Consider the following 19,496-nt stretch of genomic DNA (forward strand, 5'->3'; position numbering starts at 1 on the left):
AACAACATGTCTTCAATTATACCAAAAAAGTGGCACCCAAACACCATGGTCACACATCGTGCCATACAAATCATAAACTAGAGAACACCATAGATAATACCAATGTAGATGTCAATCAAGGGTAGTGTGATCCTGGCTTATATTGTTGCCAGTCGGTCTCCTCGTCGCTATTTGCATCAACTTCTGGAATAGCACTTACACATGGAGCCTTGAAGCGTGAACGATGCTGCTAAAAGACCCGTGGATCACTATCTATGCAGAGGCAGTGTCTAGACAACTCAGTGCAAACATGGCCCAAGCCACCACATCCAAAAAATATATCAACAATGTAGGTGTGTCCTGCAGTAAATGTCCACACGAGCCAAACTAAAAGAAGGAAAGAAACATGCGCATTTCTACTTTACGTAAAATAGTCTAACAAGGCCTAGTAGGAAGCATATCTTCTTACCGAAAGAAGTTAAGGCTACGCTTGGCGGCACCTCTAAGAGCACGTCCTCCAATGCACTCTCCGTCAGCACACTCCGCCAGAATTCCGGACTTGGCATCGAAAGAGTTGTTGTCCACGCTCTCTCCATCTCGTCGATCGTAGATAGGACATTGACCATTATGATAAAACAATCATAGCAATAGTGTTTGCACCTACAAATTACAATTAGAATGTGATCTAATTGAAGAAAACTAAGAGCATGCTTTTTCAATCAAAAAATAACTTTACTTACTCTCTCAATCTCAATGGTCTTTCGCACATAACCATTGAGGATCAAAATAAGGATGATGTGCATCATTTTGAATCCCATCTCAATGGCATGGCCAGACACAATGCCAAAGTGATCAGTGGAGTTTAAGGTGATGCACCACCCATTGTCTACCACATACTTAGAAGCTATTATGGCCACTTTCTTACTTAATTTTTTAGAGAATTGATTCCATGGAGGGACCTGCATATTATGCATTGTTAATTTATTTAAAGTTTCCAAAACTATCATAGAGTGCTCATTGAGGTTTTGAAGAATGCATACCTTGTTCTTCAAAAATTTCTCAACTTTAAAATTTGTTGGAAAATCCACAAACAAAAGAGAGGCCACTTCATTGCTCTTTTCCCCATCAACATTAGCTGAATGTAGAAAATCCAAGATCCTGCATACGATCAAACACATGTGTTTCAAACATTCACAACACACACCACACATAGTCAATCTTTCTTCTCACATGTATTTACCATTTCTCATCCTCGAGAGAAATTTTGTAAACATCTAGCATGTTGCCAATAACGGTCACATCATAATATATGGAAGGCACTGCATAATCTGAAAATAAAATATTTCATCAAGACTTGTTGAGTAGACAGAAAGTGACATCTAGATATCTTTACAAGCAAGTTTACCTATGGAACCTTGAGCAGCTTTTTTGTTCTTTTTGGGGGACTTCTTGGGCTTCTTGGATTTAACAAATTCCAATCGTTTCTTTATAGAGAAGATTGTACTAGTGTTTACTCTTTTTGAAGAGGTGGCTTTCTTGGAAGCCAAGCCAATCTCCTCAATACCCTCTTCATTTATTTCAAGAACGTGCTCTAAAGGAAACAAAAATATGTTTCTCTCACAAACATAGTCTAAATAGTATGAGCACTTTAACAATTTTGTACTTTTTATAAATGAAAAATAATAACCTTTATATAAGTTCCCTTCATCACGTGGGGAGGTGCCTCGAGTGTAATCTAACCACCAAGGACAATCGTCAATTTTCCAAGCAAGCAAACCATGATCTCTCATCCATAGTGGATACATACACTCCTCACAAGAGAGGTCCCTCCAACTTTCAACAACAACTGACAAATTCTCCAACAAAGTTTTATTGTAAAGCTAAATTAGCCATCTACATAAAATGCATTTAACTTTCTTTGAGCTCCTTTACTGAGTGACTTATTTATTATACAAACTCTAAGTGCAAAATAGAATATCAACCATAAAGATATCAATTATATTACCTAAATAATACTCTCCTCGAAGATTCCATAAACTCTGGAATTTTTTTTTTGTGTTGAGTTTACTCCAAATCTCCACAAAAGATTTATCAATGTGCTCCCTCAACCGATGATGAATCTATGCTTCAAAGCCCTCCGGCATTTCATCAATCATTTTCCCTTTGATCCTTACGCATTGCTTCAAGATACTCCCCAATACCATTTTGTACACAAGTACATTCTAAATTTCATTGCACTGATATAACTCTCAGAAGTAACATTATCTACGCGGCAATGCATCAAAGAGTGCAATATTTCCTTTTTCCTATAGAGAAAACAATAAACAAACCATAAATACATTGATTCATTTGATGATTTCATGTGCATTTTTGATCCAAGGATTATTACCTCTCCGGTGATATTTTAGAAGTTGCCAAAGAGTGGACCTTGTCTCTGGTAAGGCCCACCTGATCCTTTTCTCTTATCCAATTGAAGTTAAATAACAAAGAGAAGAACCCTTGGCCATTTGCAGGGTTGGCAATGGCCAACATCTATGTTGCATTTGCACGAAATAAAATAAAATCAATTTTGCAATCCAATAAATCCAATCCAAATGACATGTCAACTTACAATTTTGTAGAGATTCAAACATGAATGGTGAGAAGAGAAAGTGTTTACCTTATAAGATCTTTCTTTGAATATTTTTTCTACTCTTCCTCGAGAAACCATTTCCTTTTCTGTGAAATCAATGGATCATTGATCTCTTGCATCTCTTTGATAAGAGACATGTCAAACTCTTCCTTTTGTAGAGCAAGTAGAAAAAAAGTAAGATTTTACAAAATTATGCCTAGCTTTAGAAATTACATAAAAAGTATACTTTAAGGTAAAAAAGTATACCTTCCATATGAGCATTGCCAATAAAAGAGCAGGAGCATTGTACCAATTCCCTTTAGATGCCTTCTTCTTGCAAGCAAGCTCTACCTCTATCCATCGTATCCAATCTTGGGGAAAGTCTTTCATTAAAGAATCTTTGCTTGCCACGGATATTGTGCTCACAGTGGTTCTACCAATCCTAAACCACAATATCTTAAATTAAATGACAAGAGAATGGCATCGATAAAGTAATAGCAATATATTTAAAAACAACAAATGAGCTACTCATTTTGAGAGCGTAGAGCTATCATAAGCTCCCCCTCTGCACTTCTATCAACATAGACAAATTGACACTTGATAGAACAATGTCTCCACCTTATCATTGAAATTCTACAACAACAAAAGTGCAAATTAGAAAGCATAGAGTAATGTAAGACAACAACCTTATATTAAACAAAAAACAAATCACTTACGCGTTTTTATGAAGTGCATCCAAGTTTCAAGCGGTGATTGCCATCCCAAACAATAAATTTTCTCCCCCTTAAGTCTTCCCACCCAAGAGGAAGGGAATTATCAAAATCATTGCTTATTTCTCGCCAAATAGGCCCCCATTCTTCTTTGTCTAAGTCGGAAACATAATGTTGATCATGGCTAAGCTTCTTAAATGACACAAGAAATGGAGCTCCAAGCACATTGTATCCATACATCTTAAACCTTTTCACTAAGCCCTCAATGCCTGGACCCACCGCTCTAATGGCTTCATTTTCCATCAATCTGCAGAGAGGAATGCAAGGAGGTTCCCCCCTCTATTTACAATAACACCCTCTACAATCTCCTCCAATATGCGACCATGAACATCCTTTCCAAACACTGTAGGATGATTGGCAGGTTTAGCAATAATTGGCGTTGCTTCAGACACGCTTTGGGCCACCACTCCACCTTGTGTAGCAAGAATATCTATGAGCTCCTGTTCTTCATGCACATCACCCAATATATCCTCCTTCTGACAGACATTGTAAGAAGCAATGGAAGATCGTGCATTGGCCCTTTGTCCTGTAGTGCCAGACCTTAATGTGTATCCTACTCCTAAAAGCAAAAAACAATAAGGCCACAACTAGTTTAGTATGTAGAGACAAATTAAAAAAAAGACCACAAATAGCTTAATATAGTTGAACTTACTTTGAGAGATACCTGTCTTGCCACGTTTAGATGGTGTATGAACCATAATCTATCAACTATAATCAATAAACAACAAAAGTATTCGTAGCAACAACAATACAAATAGAACATACGGCGTAAAATGCAAATTAAAAAAGAATCCCATTCCAAACTTGCTTCCGTATAGCACCACAATGCTCACGGGAAGAAACAAATACAAATCTACTTCAATATGTGTCAATACAAATCCACTTCGACATTTGTTTAGCTCTCCTGTACAACAAGTGTATATAAATGTGTGTGCGTATGCATGATTGTTACTACGTGTGTGTATAAAAGTGTAATGTGTGTGTGTATGCATGATTGTTAATGTGTGTGTGTGTGTGTATGCATGATTGTTATTGTGTGTGTGTATGAAAGTGTAATGTGTGTGTGTGTTTAAGCCATGTGTTACTGTGTGGTTGTGCGTGTGAATGCAAGTGTGTCGATGTGTGTGTGTATGCATGCATGTCCGTCGGAGGATCTCCATGCCTTGAAAGGCATGGTGAGAAAACAACATGCGTGCTACCTTCTCACCATGCCTTTCAAGGCATGGGGGAGCTCCAATGGAGCTCCTAATAGAGCTCCTCCAAGGTATCTGACATGCACGCACGACAACACACACACGCACACACACACACACACACACACACTTTAGTGTCTAAGGACATTTGAGTGTTCGATTACAGAACTAGTGTTAACTTAAAAAAATGCTACATTGTTTACACACACACACACACACACACACACACACATACAAGATGGAGGCATATATATAACTTAACTTTAAAAAATGCTACGTTGTTTACACGCGCGAGCGCGCGCACACACACACACATATATATGCATTTTAAAGTTAAGTTATATATATGCCTCCATCTTGTGTGTGTGTGTGTGTGTGTGTATACACACACACACACACACACACACACACACACAAGATGGAGGCATATGTATAACTTAATTTTAAAAACTGCTACGTTGTTTACACACACACACAGTCATACACACACACACAGAGTCATACAAACACACACACACACAAGATGGAGACACTATTAGACTGCATTAAATGCACTCCTTGAACCACCATTTAGAAATTAAATGGCCCGCCAAATTTGATGACAAATTCCACTGGCAAGCACAAAATTATAGTTTGTACATATTTAAAAATTATAATTTACCAATTTGAATGCACATACATTCACAACCGTCGTATATTAAATGATATATTAGCAAGTTTAAATGCACTTCTTCAATTATAAGTTTCATTATTCTTTGAGCCGTATGTGTTAATGCACAATATTTTATGTAACTATCTTATACACAAAATCCATGGGTCTTTTAGTCTACCTACCAATCTTTCACTTTCATTAACCTTCACCACTTTCATTAACCTTCACTCCATCTTTCACTTTCATTAACCTTCACCACATTGACTTAACCCACCACAATTTTCTCACGTCTCCACCCTGTAATCTTTTGCTTGACATAATATTCTCAACATCAAAGTCTGTGTGTGTGAGTGTGTGTATGCATGTATGTTTGCCGGAGGAGCTTCATTAGGAGCTCCATGCCTTGAAAGGCATGGTGAGAAAGCAGTGTGCGCGCTTCCTTCTCACCATGCCTTTCAAGGCATGGAGGAGCTCCAATGGATCCCCAATGTAGCTCCTTTGAGGTATCTGACATGCACGTGCGACACACACACACACACACACACACGAATAGCTATTCAAGGACACGTGCACACACACACACACCTTCGTAAGTAGAAAATGTGTACACACACACACACACACCCACACATACATACACAAGATGAATGCGTGAGTACCTTTTCTTCTTCTACTCTTCTTCTTCACAACAAAACAACCTCCTTCACTTTCACTTCACTCCACTTTCTTTTCAATTTAAATGTGAGATATTTATAGAATATATACATTAAATCAACACGTAAATCATTCTATACCAAGCTACTAATTGAAATTATAGAATAAATATATATTAAAATGCTACGTTGTATATGTAACTTAAACACACACACACGCACACACAATCATATATATATACACACACACATGCACATGCACGCGCACACGCACACACAGAAGTTTAAAAAAATGCTATGTTTTTTACACACACACACACACACACACAATCATATATATATATATATATATATATATATATATATATATATATATATATATATATATATATATATATATATATATATATATATATATACAAACACACACACACACAATATAGTGTACATATATCACTCTTTGTCAATCACTCACACTCACACACACACATACACAATCGAGCAGAAAAGTACCACGGTCAACCCATGATATCACGCACATGCACACACGCACATGCACAAAATATCACACTAATTGTTTTCTTAAGAAGGACACAAGTATTGACCAGAAATGTACTCATTTTTTTACAGGCAACTACATCATTAGCAGAGGACTAATGGACAAACGTGAAGAAAAATCACGTCAATCCAAGCCTGCTCTCCAACACTAGCAGTAGCATACAACTGCATGGTAAGCAGGGTTGCGCATTACCAATCCATTCAGAAAGCTTTGCAACTGGTGGAAACACCAACCGAGAGGGCAAAGAGAAACACGGATAAAGTCCAACTATGAATAAATGGTACTTCAAGTCTTTTTCACATGCACAATTAAATGAAGCACATACAACATATGTATGCGTAGTATAGGTGACTTCTATTTTGCATAAATTCATAAGGATTAGTGACAGAATCCTTCATAATCACATACAATAATCCGGGTTTTATTAGTATCACATACACAAAGCATATAAAGCATATGCATGCTTAGTATACGTAATTTCTATTTGCGTGATATGCATAAGAACATAGGGATAGAATCCTCCGTTATCATATTTACATTAGGGATACACAAAGAAATATCTCTCAAAACATGGGTGCATACGTAAGAGGTAGAAACAATAAGTTGATCACAAGGATAAACACAAATAGAAAACGGTGCTAGTCATAGTCATAAATACACAAAAAAGCGTTTTGTTTTGTAGTCCACATACATAGGCGTGTATCCACGGAAATTTCTCACATATGCATGAAAAAGGGAACACGAGTAGTGGATCATGAAAAATAACACATGCATGATAAAAAAACATCATTGTAAAGCTAATATCCCGAGAAAATGTGTCAATTGAAGGGCATAATAGTGACGGTGCGCATTACCTTGGATAAAAAGCATATACAAGAGGAATAACACACATGGTGATGGACAACTCACCAGGTAAATAGGTACATAAAGCTCTCCTTGCAAGATCTCTTTTTTCAAAGTACTAGCACAAGGGTGTTAGGATATAATGTTCCATTGGGTTTTTTTTTGGTAAAGAATTCTCTTTAAAAGTTTACTCACAGGAGGTTTTCAAACACTATTTTTCATATCTTGATACATATCTATACCATTTAGGGCATAATTCAATGAGTACTACTGTTTTTTTTTTTTTGAAAAAAGAAAGATATTACAAACAAAATGCTGCAGAAAATTTCACAAATCGACAGTTATGAAGAAATAGGTTTGAAAGGTAACTGTATATACCATAGAAGGAAGGATCATACACAAGTTTCTTGGGGTAATAATCAGGGATAGTACTTAAGAATATTAACCACATGTGTATAATTATTTCTGACAAATAGGGAGACAGGCAGATGGCTAGGATGAGCATCACTCGGGACATTTTTAAGCTACAACAAATTTGGGACAAGCTCACGGCAAAAGAAAATCAAGCTAATAGCAATTAGGGACCCTATCTCCAAACCATGTAAACCCATAAAATCTTTCAAAGATCACAATGGGCCCTACTTACATAGGCAAGAAAAAGAAAACATAATATATGTCTAGGAGTAAGGTCGGGGTCTGAGGTGTCACAACAATAACAAGCAGTGGGGATTGCTTGATATACCTGTTACCCATTTAGTACAAATTAATTCTAATTAATTGTACTTGTGGTTGGTCGGCAGGTAAAGATCCTTGCTCTCATCTGATAGGAGTTCCGTCTTAAGCTCCTACTTTGTCATGTATCAGAGTATTTTGTAATGAATTTTACATCAAGAAATTCTTCTCTATTTTGTTCTTTACACAAAAGATTTTTGCAAACAGTATTCAAGTCTCTCAATATATGATTCTAAATGATGGGATTTTAAATTCAAACACACACACACACACACACACACACACACACACACACACACAAGATGGAGGCATATATAATTCAAAAAAATGCTACGTTGTTTACACACACACACACACACAAGATGGAGGCACTATTAGACTGCATTAAATGCAATCCTTGAACAACCATTTAGGAATTAAATGGTCTGCCAAATTTGATGACAAATTCCACTAGCAAGAACAAAATTATAGTTTGTACATATTTAAAAATTATAATTTACCAGTTTGAATGTACATACATTCACAACCGTCATATATTAAATGAAGTATTAGCAAGTTTAAATGCACTTCTTCAATTATCATTTTCATTATTCTTTGAGACGTCTGTGTTAATGCACAATATCTTATGCAACTATCTTATACACAAAATCCATGGGTCTTTTCGTCTACCTACCAATCTTTCACTTTCATTAACCTTCACCACTTTCATTAACCTTCACTCCATCTTTCACTTTCATTAACCTTCACCACCTTGACTTAACCCACCACAATTTTCTCATGTCTCCATGCTGGAATCTTTTTCTTGAGATAATATGCCAAACATGAAAGTCACAATAACTTGGAAGGTTGGTGGTCAGATAGTCAACCACGACATTCAGTTGAGGGGAAACTCATTGTTGGTTAGTGCCTATTATTTGCAGAGCTTGCTGCCTCCATCTTGCCATTTCAATCACTATCTACTCTTATTGAAAGTGATTCTAGTCTATCAAAAGTCTTATTGCAACCACAGTGGGATGTTGAAGGTCATTAGTATTTCTTAATAGATGGATCTTTGTAGAGCTTGTTTGAGATGCTTCATTCAGACACATTTATACAGGTATCTGACAGTGAGAAAGAAAATGATAAAGAGATATTTGAAGAGGTTTTAAGCATTGTGCATCCTGAAAGTAGCGGTGACGATATAGAACAACTCAAAACTCAGTCAATCATCATTTGGATTCAACAAAATCCAAGGGCAAAAAAGTAAAGGATCTATTAACATTATGTGGAGCTCCTTTGCAAGTTGCTGAGCTTCCACAACATTATGATGAAAATTTGTGTTCTGAGTTGCCTGCAACTCAGGATAATACAAAACGAATGTCAGGGATTAAACAATGCTTTGATGGTCACTTGTGGACTCGCCCATTTGTTACAACCATGGCGATAGCATGCACAGTTTGTCTAAGCCATTGTTTGGGATGCATGCAATGAAATTACTCAACATTTCCTCATTATATTAAAGAACAAGAATTTAATAGTAGAGATTTTCATGGATTTTGGGACAGATAGGTCAAGAAGGGCTACCTTGCAATGGAAGAGAAAATAGCAATAACTTGTCATTATTGTCAAAAGGTTGTTACTTGTGTTGTTGCTTGTCCGTGAAAAATCTATTATGTTTACCCTAGAGATGGTACAATGTCGTGTGACTGGCAATACATGTTGGTAAACATTAGGTGAAATTTGGACTCACAAAGGGGACCTTTAAGCAGTTTGACTTTACCTCTCTCTACCAAAATGGGCGCATGGATAAATTTTTTCAAACAAACTCCAAAGTTGGCGCAGGTTTGATAGTTAGAATATCCTCTTCAAGCTCTATCTACTGATATATAGCACACCATGAGATTCCTCATATTTTAGAAGATTCATTTTTTGATTCACCTATGATGTGACAACTCTGTCGGAATCTAAGTGAATCTTAGCATCGATCCAAGGGAATCAAAGGTAGGGTCGGTAAACACACACCTACACCAATTCTTTGCGTATTAGCGGTAGAAACTGGGAATTTAATCAAAGCATTCCGACAGGAGTTCAAAGTACCCTTATCTTCCAAAATCAATTAACGGTTGCACGCATAATTGATTCGGCTACAACGGGATTAAGGATTTCCCTACACGACTGACATTTTGGATCTTGACTTGGCTATTATCGACTTTGACGGGATTAGCAAGGCTAATTAAACTTTGATGGGATTAGCAAGGCTAATTAAAGTTTGTAGTATTCTCAATATCAGGTATTTTTCTTTACGACCGCCGACAGAGTTAGCATGACTAATCACCGGCCTATGCTACGAGTTTCTATGTTGGATACGGCTACGAGCCTTTCTGCAATCCAAGGTATTGTTTTCTCTTTTGTTCGCACAGCACGTCTTTGCCATGAACACAAAAATTGATGATCAACACATGTTTGACTTCGAATACTTGGAGTCTGCTTCACTTGTCGATGCCGCGGGGTCGGATACTCTCACAGAGGGTACCCACGTGGCAACCGGGATGGAAGGCAGTCTATCTTTCTCTCTGCGAGTATGTACACCTCCTTCTCAGAGCGTGTTTGATATTCTGGAGGATGATAATTACTTGCCGGATACCAGGGAGTTTTTCACTCAGCAGGACTGGCAAACTTTTGATGCTCAATTTTGCAAGTTAGCTGTACGGGTCCAAATATTGGCTACACAAGTGGAAAATCTCACACGATTAATTTACAATATGCTACCAGGATCAACTTCTCACTTTGTGGAAACCCAAGAGGTTGTCTACCCACCAGTTATGACCAAAGAGGTCCAACATGCACAAGATAATTCGGTGGTAGGAACAGATCTGGTCGTGACCAATGTGGTCAGGAAGCGACTATCACAATCTGACTTTTGACGCGCAAAAAGTAAAAAATTATGCTTTATTTGCTTAGGAACGCATCAAAAAAAGCAGTTTCCACATGTGCGACAACGTAAGCATGATGCATTAGTTTGTGATTCAACATAAACTCCAGTTTTGGTGCAAGACACAGTAGTTATATGTCTTCATACGTGAATGTGGCTTTTCAGAGTATTGTCCGTTTTTTGAATTGGGTAGCGTTATGCCCCAATTTCTTTTTTGTTATCATAATTTTTGGTAAGACCAGTCCATACTCTCGGCTTATATGCTAAGTCAAAAACATTATGAGGTGCATGTAGGATCGGTGACTTAGGGTGTATATGATACACGTGTCACATAATTTTTTCATTCCACAACGCCAAATGCTTGGTCAATTTCACATGACAAGACGTCTAATTTGTGCTATGATTGCTTTGACATCAAGAGTATTGGCAACTAGGTTGGGAGCACCTACATTAATCGGGATATCATCTCAACGAATCCCTACCAGTGCAATGGATGCAAGGCACTTCTGGTGTAGACTTTTACGTTTATGACGGTCGCGGTAGCCATGGGCTTCCACTTTTCTATGCAAGTCATGCTAACCAGGTAGTATAAAGTAGGATTCCCACCTTACACAGTCATCACACACCACCACTACAAGGAGCCTAAAATCTAAGACTTAATTCACTGGCAAAGTGTCATATTTAAGTCATTTTTGTACAGTTACGACCCCCTACACGGTAGGTGAGGCCAGATGTGGCTTGTGTTTTCTGTTACCTCTCTCGATGAGAGCACTATACAGTCAGATTGTTGCCTGCTTAAATGATAAGCTGCACATTACACATAAGATGAACACAAGCATGGGCACGATATATACAAGGTAGTAATTAAGGAAAGTTCCTCAGCCCAGCATTCTCTCTCTCTCTCTCTCTCTCTCTCTCTCTCTCTCTCTCTCTCTCTCTCTCTTTCCTATCTCTCAAAAAGAATAATGAAAACCTTTTAAGAATCTTTTGCTACATGTTTTGTTTGGGGGTCAGCATGATCCAAGGTGCTCTAACTCTCAGCTAGAAATTGGGCAACACACCTTCTACATTAGTCTTCATCATTTTCACCATGATTGAACACTAATTGCCATATATGGGCTATGAGCCACACACACTGACTAAGAGTCATTATCATATCTCAGGTACGACCCACCTATTGGCATTCCTAGGGTGATTGTTATTAAGCTCAAATAGATCTATCCGGTGGAGTATACATCGATGTTAATTGACAAGCCAGAGTCTTGTCATTACGGCTGTTTAGGGTGTCATTTTACCACAACATGTTTTCAGTCCAACACTCGAGTTGAGTTTTTATGAGCTCACATCAACTGATCTCTACCACAGATTCTAGATACAACACACCACTACAATAGCATGGATGTCCATAAGAGCTAGAATTTCCACTTGTGTGGATCTCTTGCTCTCTCTATAGCACTACGAGTGTCTATGGACGCATTGTTTTGGGGTAAGACCCCGCGGGTGCTTACTAAATCACCCCATAGTTATGGAGGATCACAGTTTGATCTATTCTCGTTATACTTTCAAGGAAAGAAGTTCACAATATACCACGCGGTAGCAGACGAATTCAACTTCTCAAGTTGATTCCAACCATTTTGTACACGATTGACTATGTTGGTTATCGTTACCTGCTAGTCGAGCAGTTTCTACAAAGGGTCTTACCAAAGGGTTTGACTACGTAGATTCTAATCGAAGGGGTTGGATTTCAAAGGCAACACCTAGGGTTTCTAGTGAAATATTGCTTGTTTTTTCACAGGTGGACGACGTAGGGAAAGGCATTGAGTATTCCATTGCCACCATATGTGAAACTTAGCAAACAAGATTGTCATGTGTCTGAGGAAGAACAAGCTGAAATGGATAAGATTCCATATGCGTCTGCAGTGGGTAGTTTAATGTATGCAATGATTTCTACTTGCCCAGACATTGCATTTGCAGTGGGAGTAGTAAGTCGATACATGTCAAACCCAGGCAAAAAACATTGGGAGGCAGTGAAAGGAATATTGAGATACCTGAAAGCTACAAAGAGTATGCGTATATGCTATGGGAGTCAGGAACTAAGTGTAAAGGGTTTTACAGACTCAGATTATGCACGTGACTTAGACAACCGAAGGTCTACGTCAGGGTATGTCTTTACATTGGCTGGTGGAGCAGTATCATGGCGTTCTAGATTACAAGATTGTGTTACTCAGTCTACTAAAGAGGCTGAATATGTTGCAGCATCAGAGGCATGCAAAGAATCAATTTGGCTTAATCGACTAGTAACAGATTTGGGAATCAAAGAAGAGATACCTATGTTATATTGTGATAGTCAAAGTGCTATACAATTGGCTCGCAATCCAGTTTATCACTCAAAGACAAAGCATGTGGATGTGAAGTATCATTTCATCAGGGAAATGCTCGAGGATAAGCAACTTCATCTTGTCAAAGTTCACACCACAGAAAATCCTGCTGATCTACTTACAAAAGGACTTCCCTCAGAGAGCTTTGCGCATTTTCGCAAGCAGTTAGGTGTAGGGTAGTACATCACTTCTCTACATCTCTTGTATATTAGCTTGTATAGTAGCTTCTCTCACACTTAAAGTACCACATTGGACTTTAAGTGGGAGGTTGTTGGGGTATAAAGCCCAATGTGGTCGCCCAGGTGAGTGGGCGGGCCGCCAGGTATGTACACATATTCTTTTGTAAAAACCTAATAAGAACTCACTATGCTCTACACATTACAATAGAGCGAGTTCACCATATCCTCGTGCTCTTCTTCTCGCACTCTCTCTCGCGTCGCACTTCTGCTCGTACTCCTTCACATGTTGCATCATATAAGCCCACATAGGGTAGTTGTCCGCATCCAACCTATCCTCAACAGCAAACATCTTGAACACATTTGTGTTGTTGTCAGCCATGGTAAATGCTGCACCTGATGTGAAAACTACCCAAAAATAGGAGAAACAGAGCGGGAACAACACGTGCTATATAGCACAAACCGTAGAGGACTATCAGACACATGTTATGCAGAAAACAGCACTGACAGAAATTCTGCACAAAATGACGAAATTGCTTGTGCAGACCTGCCTGTAGTGGAAACGGAGGCCGAAATGAGCCCGAATCAGAAATCTGAGCAGACTAAGCTCTACGAGCTATCCCGAAATATTTGTCAACCTGCAAACGCTCACCAAACCTCACTGTAATCGAAGAAAGTGAGCAGGCGTTTCCTGGAGCAGCTGGCAACTAAGCCCGGGAGGACGTAACCTGCTTTGATACCGATTGTTGGAATTAGGGTTGCAGAGAAACACACACAGCTTGGAGAAGATGAAGGAAGCTCAAGGCACACAATAGAGAGTGTGTTACTTAGCGTGCAATGGAAAGATAGATAGCCCTAGAGTGATGGGCGTATATACAATGCACGGGGGAAAAAACCTCCTAAAGAGGGAAAAATTGCCCCGGCGGTCCTAGTGCGTTCACACACATCACTACCACATGTATATGGTAACAGTCTCCACTTTCCACCATCCGAGCCAAGTTTAGCTGCTTCTACCATGACTGCCCAAACTTGATCCTGTTTAGCCAGGGAAACAACAAACTTGGTGTAACAAGCTTCTGCATGGGCCACAGGGTTGAGAATTCTGAGGCCTCCTTGCTTCACCGGTCGATCAATTGATTCCCACTCGGCCCATTGCCATGGACTGGAGGATTTCGTGTTGTTTTTCCATAAAAAACTTTTGACTGGTTTTAAGAACTCTTTCCAGTGACACTTAGCCATCTTGAGAAGCGGGCTAGTGAAGGCAATGTAAGGAATCATAAAGGCATTCATTACTTTTATCCGACTTGGGAATGGGAGAAGAACATACTCTCACCTACTCATTTTTGTTTTTAATTTTTCAAGCACCCACTCAAATCTTTGCTTGTGAGTCACGTCCACCCCCAAGGGGGCTCCCAAATGTCTGAATATATTTCCTTTTGTGAAAATCTCCCCCGACCAGACAGAAGGGTCAAATGAGTCATTTTCTGATAGGGAGATCAGCCTTGACTTCTCTATATTGCACTGAGACCCTGAAGCTGTTGAGAATATTTGTACAATCTCCAGATCTTTTCTAATGACCTGGGGGCACGCCTTCAAGAAGAGGAGAGAATCGTCTGCAAAAAGTTTTGCTAGGAGTTGGCTTTTCCTAGCAAAGCAAGGCCTTGCAACCCCCCTCGTTCCACACTAGATTCGAGCGTCTTGATTAAAGGATGTGATCCTATGGCGAAAAGTAGGGGGGCCAGAGGGCATCCCTGCTTAATAGACCTTTTGACCTCAAAAGAGTGCACAATCCTATCATTGAACCGGGAGCTCTAACTTGCTTCCAGCCCCCAGTACGCGCACCAACCGACATAGGCGAGGCCCAAAGCCCAGAGCTTCCATGACGACTTCTATATATGTCCATGTTATTCTGTCATAAGCCTTGTCCAGGTCCAACTGCAACAGAATGCACTCCTGCTTTGTGACAATTGCGTATTCGATGCCCACCATTGCTGCCAAGATGTTATCATAAATGGACCTTCCTTTTATGAACCCATTTTGATGGGGAGAGATGATCTTGGTTAATAAGGGGGCTAGTCTGAGGGCTACTACTTTAGCTATAATTTTGTAGGCCACCGACATCATCGTTATAGGGCGACAACGTTTTATTGAGAACATCAGATCTATTTTGGGATGGGTTCGATAAGCCCTTTCTTTACACTTACCTCCAACGACCCTTTGACCATAGATTTATTGGCCAATCTTGTGATTGGGGCCTTGAGATCATCCCAAAATTCTCTATAGAATTCCACCGTCATCCCATCCCAACCAAGGGACTTTTCCTTGCCAAGGGCTTGCAATGCTAGTGAACATTCATCTTCGGAGAATGCCTGTTCCAAGCAATTAGCTTCTGAGTGAGGAATTTCCTTCTTGACACTCTGTAGTAAGGTCCCTCAGGCTTCTTCCACTTCTTGGGATTGGATCTCTGGACGTCCAATGATTTCACTAAGATAGCTCAACATCAAACCAGCCATCTCATCCTAGTTATGAACTGTTGTCCCTTTCTCATCATAGAGCGAGCGGACGTAGCCCCGACTCTTCTTGATTTTTAAAGCCCTAAAAAATTGTGTTTGATTGGAGGCTTCAAGTTGAAGGAAAGTCTCCCTCGAGAGAAGCCTTGCCTTTCTGATATCTTCTAACTGCTCATTAGCAAGGTTAAATTTGGCTTCGAGCCATCGTTTGTGCTCCTCCTCAGTAGCATGCCCATTGGCTTTTATGGAGGTAAGCAGCTGAACCTCCGCTGTAAGATGAAGAAGGTGTACCTCCCTAGCTTTCTTGAACCGGGGGCCCGAGGTTTTGATTGCTTTCTGGATGCACCAAGCAAAGAGGTCCCATGCGTTCTATTTGTTGAGGTGGACATATTTTTTGAGCTTACCCAGTACTTTCTTGGTTAGATTCCTGAGAAGAGGGTCTTTGAATAGGTGTGCCCCTGTTACTAACAGTTGTTTCTCACCTCTTGGGGTCTCCTCCTCCCCTTTATTCTTCTTAAAATGTATGTGCAGAGGAATGTGATCCGAAAGGCTTTTTGTTGGGACTACCTTCATCTCCATCAACGACGGTATCCAGTCAACTTGGTGTGAGCAATAGCATTTGTCCAGCCTTAAGGCAGTGCGGGCATACTGGAGGCTTGTGTAGGTGAACCCAAGCATACTATTCCATGGGCCAATTTCCCATAAGTCGATCATCGCACACTTGTCGCACAAACTTTGCCATTTAGACCTTTCCGAGCCAGCCAAGATCCTGTTCTATCCCTGCTCTTTTCTACCATATTGAAGTCGCCAACCAACAGCGACTCACCTTCAATAGGAGTATCTCTAAGATGCATCCACAGTTTTGCTCTTTCTTTTGCATTGCAAGGGCCGTACACATTCACAACGGTGAAGGGATGCCCTTCCCATCTGATTCTAATCCCCAAGATTCTATCGGATGGGTGGTTAAGAACCAACTTCGGCTCCAATTCTCTGTCCGCAATGCTGAGGATGCCACTGAAACCGTTACTTCCTTCTCCATAGAATAACAGTTTCTTTCCTAGCACCTGTTTTCTCTTGCTATGGGTCTAAGTGGTGTTCTTGGATGGCCTAGCAGTTGACTGTCTTCTCCTTTTTTACTTCCTCCCAGAAAAGGGTACTCTTCTTACGGGTTTTCAACCCCTTTACGTTCCAAGATTGGATAGTGAGAGACTCCATCATTAATGAGGGGTTCATTGGGATAGAGGAACAAATACTTCAGCATCCGAATCATTCCCCCCCCCCCCCCCCCCCTTGGTCATAGGAGAATCCGGGGGTTCTAAGTCAGGGGATTTCTTTTCTTGCAGTGTTGCAAATGGATTGTGCAGTGGGACAGTGAACCCCCCTCCTTTCGAAGGGGTTGAGGATGAATTAAATCCTTTCACCTCAAGTGTTCTCACGACTTGAAGCACTTTGGAGTCTCTTGCCACTGTCTTCACTCTTCTAGCTCTTTTTAAACCAAGGACTTGGATAGCCGTCACCATTGTCACTGTCATAAATTTGGGGGTAGCAGTGGAAGTACTGATCCTATTATTATTGCCTGCACCTTCAGAAGTTTGTTGCATGGGAATAAATTCCTCCACAATCTTATCTTGCATCTTAATATCCATTTTGTCACATACCATGCGTCCTTTATCCTTCTCTGCATTTACCCCTTCGTTATTGCCTCCTTGCTTCTCTAGCCCTTTCATCGGGGAATCCATTTTACTCGGGGCCTGTGCTATTGGAGCTGCAGTATCATTAGACTTCAAGGGGCAGTCCTTGGCAAAGTGTCCAAAGTTGTTGCATTCAAAACATGCCCCAAAGTATGTTCCAAAGTTTAGCGGAGTAGTAAGTAGCCCTGCTCCGACATTGATAACCATGCTCTTAGGTGGCATTTTAGACACATCCAGCCTATACAAACCCTGTTTGAGGTTCTGCCAAAGCCTAGGTATAAACAAGGGAGTCCCAATTGGCTAGCAAGCATCCTGAGGTTTTTCCACAGCCAACTAGGCAGACACAGAAGCTCAACCCAAACCGGATGAAACCCTTGTAAAGATTCAGCTGAGTCAAGCACTGGCTCCCAAGGCACCACACAAACTGTAGTCCTATTAAAGACTAGGGGCCCTTTGTCAAGGATCTTTTCCACATTGAAGGCCTCTTTGAATCTTACTGAACAGAATCCTTTGGCTGGGTAAAAGGTACTTTCAAGTGCTCCTCCATGGCCAAGAATCTGAGGGCCTTGTAGCCATTGAATCATCTCAAACCTGGTCGGGATTCTTCCACTGAAGCCAAATACAAGCGTTAGCTTAGCTTGCCTGGCTAACTATTTTTTGATAATTGCTGGTGGTATTGCTATAGTAATAGCCTCGGCAACCTCCACCTGCTAGGGCAAAGACTTTTTTAAAGCGGAAAAGACCCGATCTACAAGCCCGTCTTCCACCAGCCCACTATAATCTGTTTGGGAGCTAGTCCTTTTGTTGTTGCTAGGGCCAGATTCAATAATTTTGTTGACTTCCTTAAGCTCTTGCTGAAGTCTAGCTCTTCTATTCTGCAGTTTTTTGATATTTCCTTCACTCGACAATCCTTCTTTTGAGCCTTTTCCACAATCCTTGGAGTTAGGCCCCTTGAGTATGCTAGCAAACGAGATGCCTGGTCTGCGAACTGCAGATGCAATTGATGCCTTATTTACGTTCATACAGATGGGACCCTGAGGAGCCCCGTCTTTGAGGGTTTTAACCTCGAATTGAACCCTTGAGCTGAGCCCATTTTCGCTCTTGATTCCTCAGAAGGCGCTTTTCTAGTCGGTACAATTTTGTCATCTTTCATGGTTGAAGTCTTCAACGAATTGGGGCTTGACATTTCCGCATCATGTAACGGTTTCAAAACCGAGTGGTCGCCTTCATCCACATCGGCACTGCTAACTCCATTTCAAATAATTTACCCGCCGCTAACATCTGTGAAAATTTTACAATATCTTTGCCTACGACTAACCCATTGGGTTCCATTACCAAGTGGCACAAAAAGAGAGAGCTAAAGGATAATATTCGCTTACACTCCCCACTAGGTGGTGGTGCAACGTCTAGCGGGAAAATTATAGGCTCAACTAAGCTATATGCACGTTTGATTATTAAGTGGGCTCAAAAATCAGTTACTAAAGCTAATAATCGTTAGGGCAAATGCAAGAACGATTATTAACGCAAAGGGGGGCATAAGTTCCAAAAAAGAATTAATTCTCAAGACTAAGGTCAACTAAAGCAAAGCAAAGAAAACAACGATTATTTGCTAGGCAGCGAGCAAAGAAAATTATCATGATTATTATGTACCAATGATCGCAATTATTAACAAGCCTTCTGTTCAGTGAGGTGGCGGGAGGCAACGTCAGGCTTGGGAGAGTCGCCAAGTAGTACACGGCTTCACCTCTCTCTCTCTCTCTCTCTCTCTCTCTCTCCAGCCCCTAATGCGACAGTAGGCAAACCAAACTCAAAGTACTCTCTCTCTCTCTCTCTTTGCA

The 19,496-nt window shown here is 40.2% G+C and overlaps 1 pseudogene; it reads right to left on the reverse strand.

Annotated features, from left to right (window-relative positions):
- Positions 1-715: 715 nt before the first annotated feature.
- LOC147425591 (uncharacterized) lies at positions 716-17,694 on the reverse strand (annotated as a pseudogene).
- Between the last annotated feature and the right edge of the window lie 1,802 nt (positions 17,695-19,496).

Source organism: Adiantum capillus-veneris, chromosome 25 (assembly GCF_014529385.1).
Source record: "Adiantum capillus-veneris isolate H3 chromosome 25, ASM1452938v2, whole genome shotgun sequence".
Classification (NCBI taxonomy): domain Eukaryota; kingdom Viridiplantae; phylum Streptophyta; class Polypodiopsida; order Polypodiales; family Pteridaceae; genus Adiantum; species Adiantum capillus-veneris.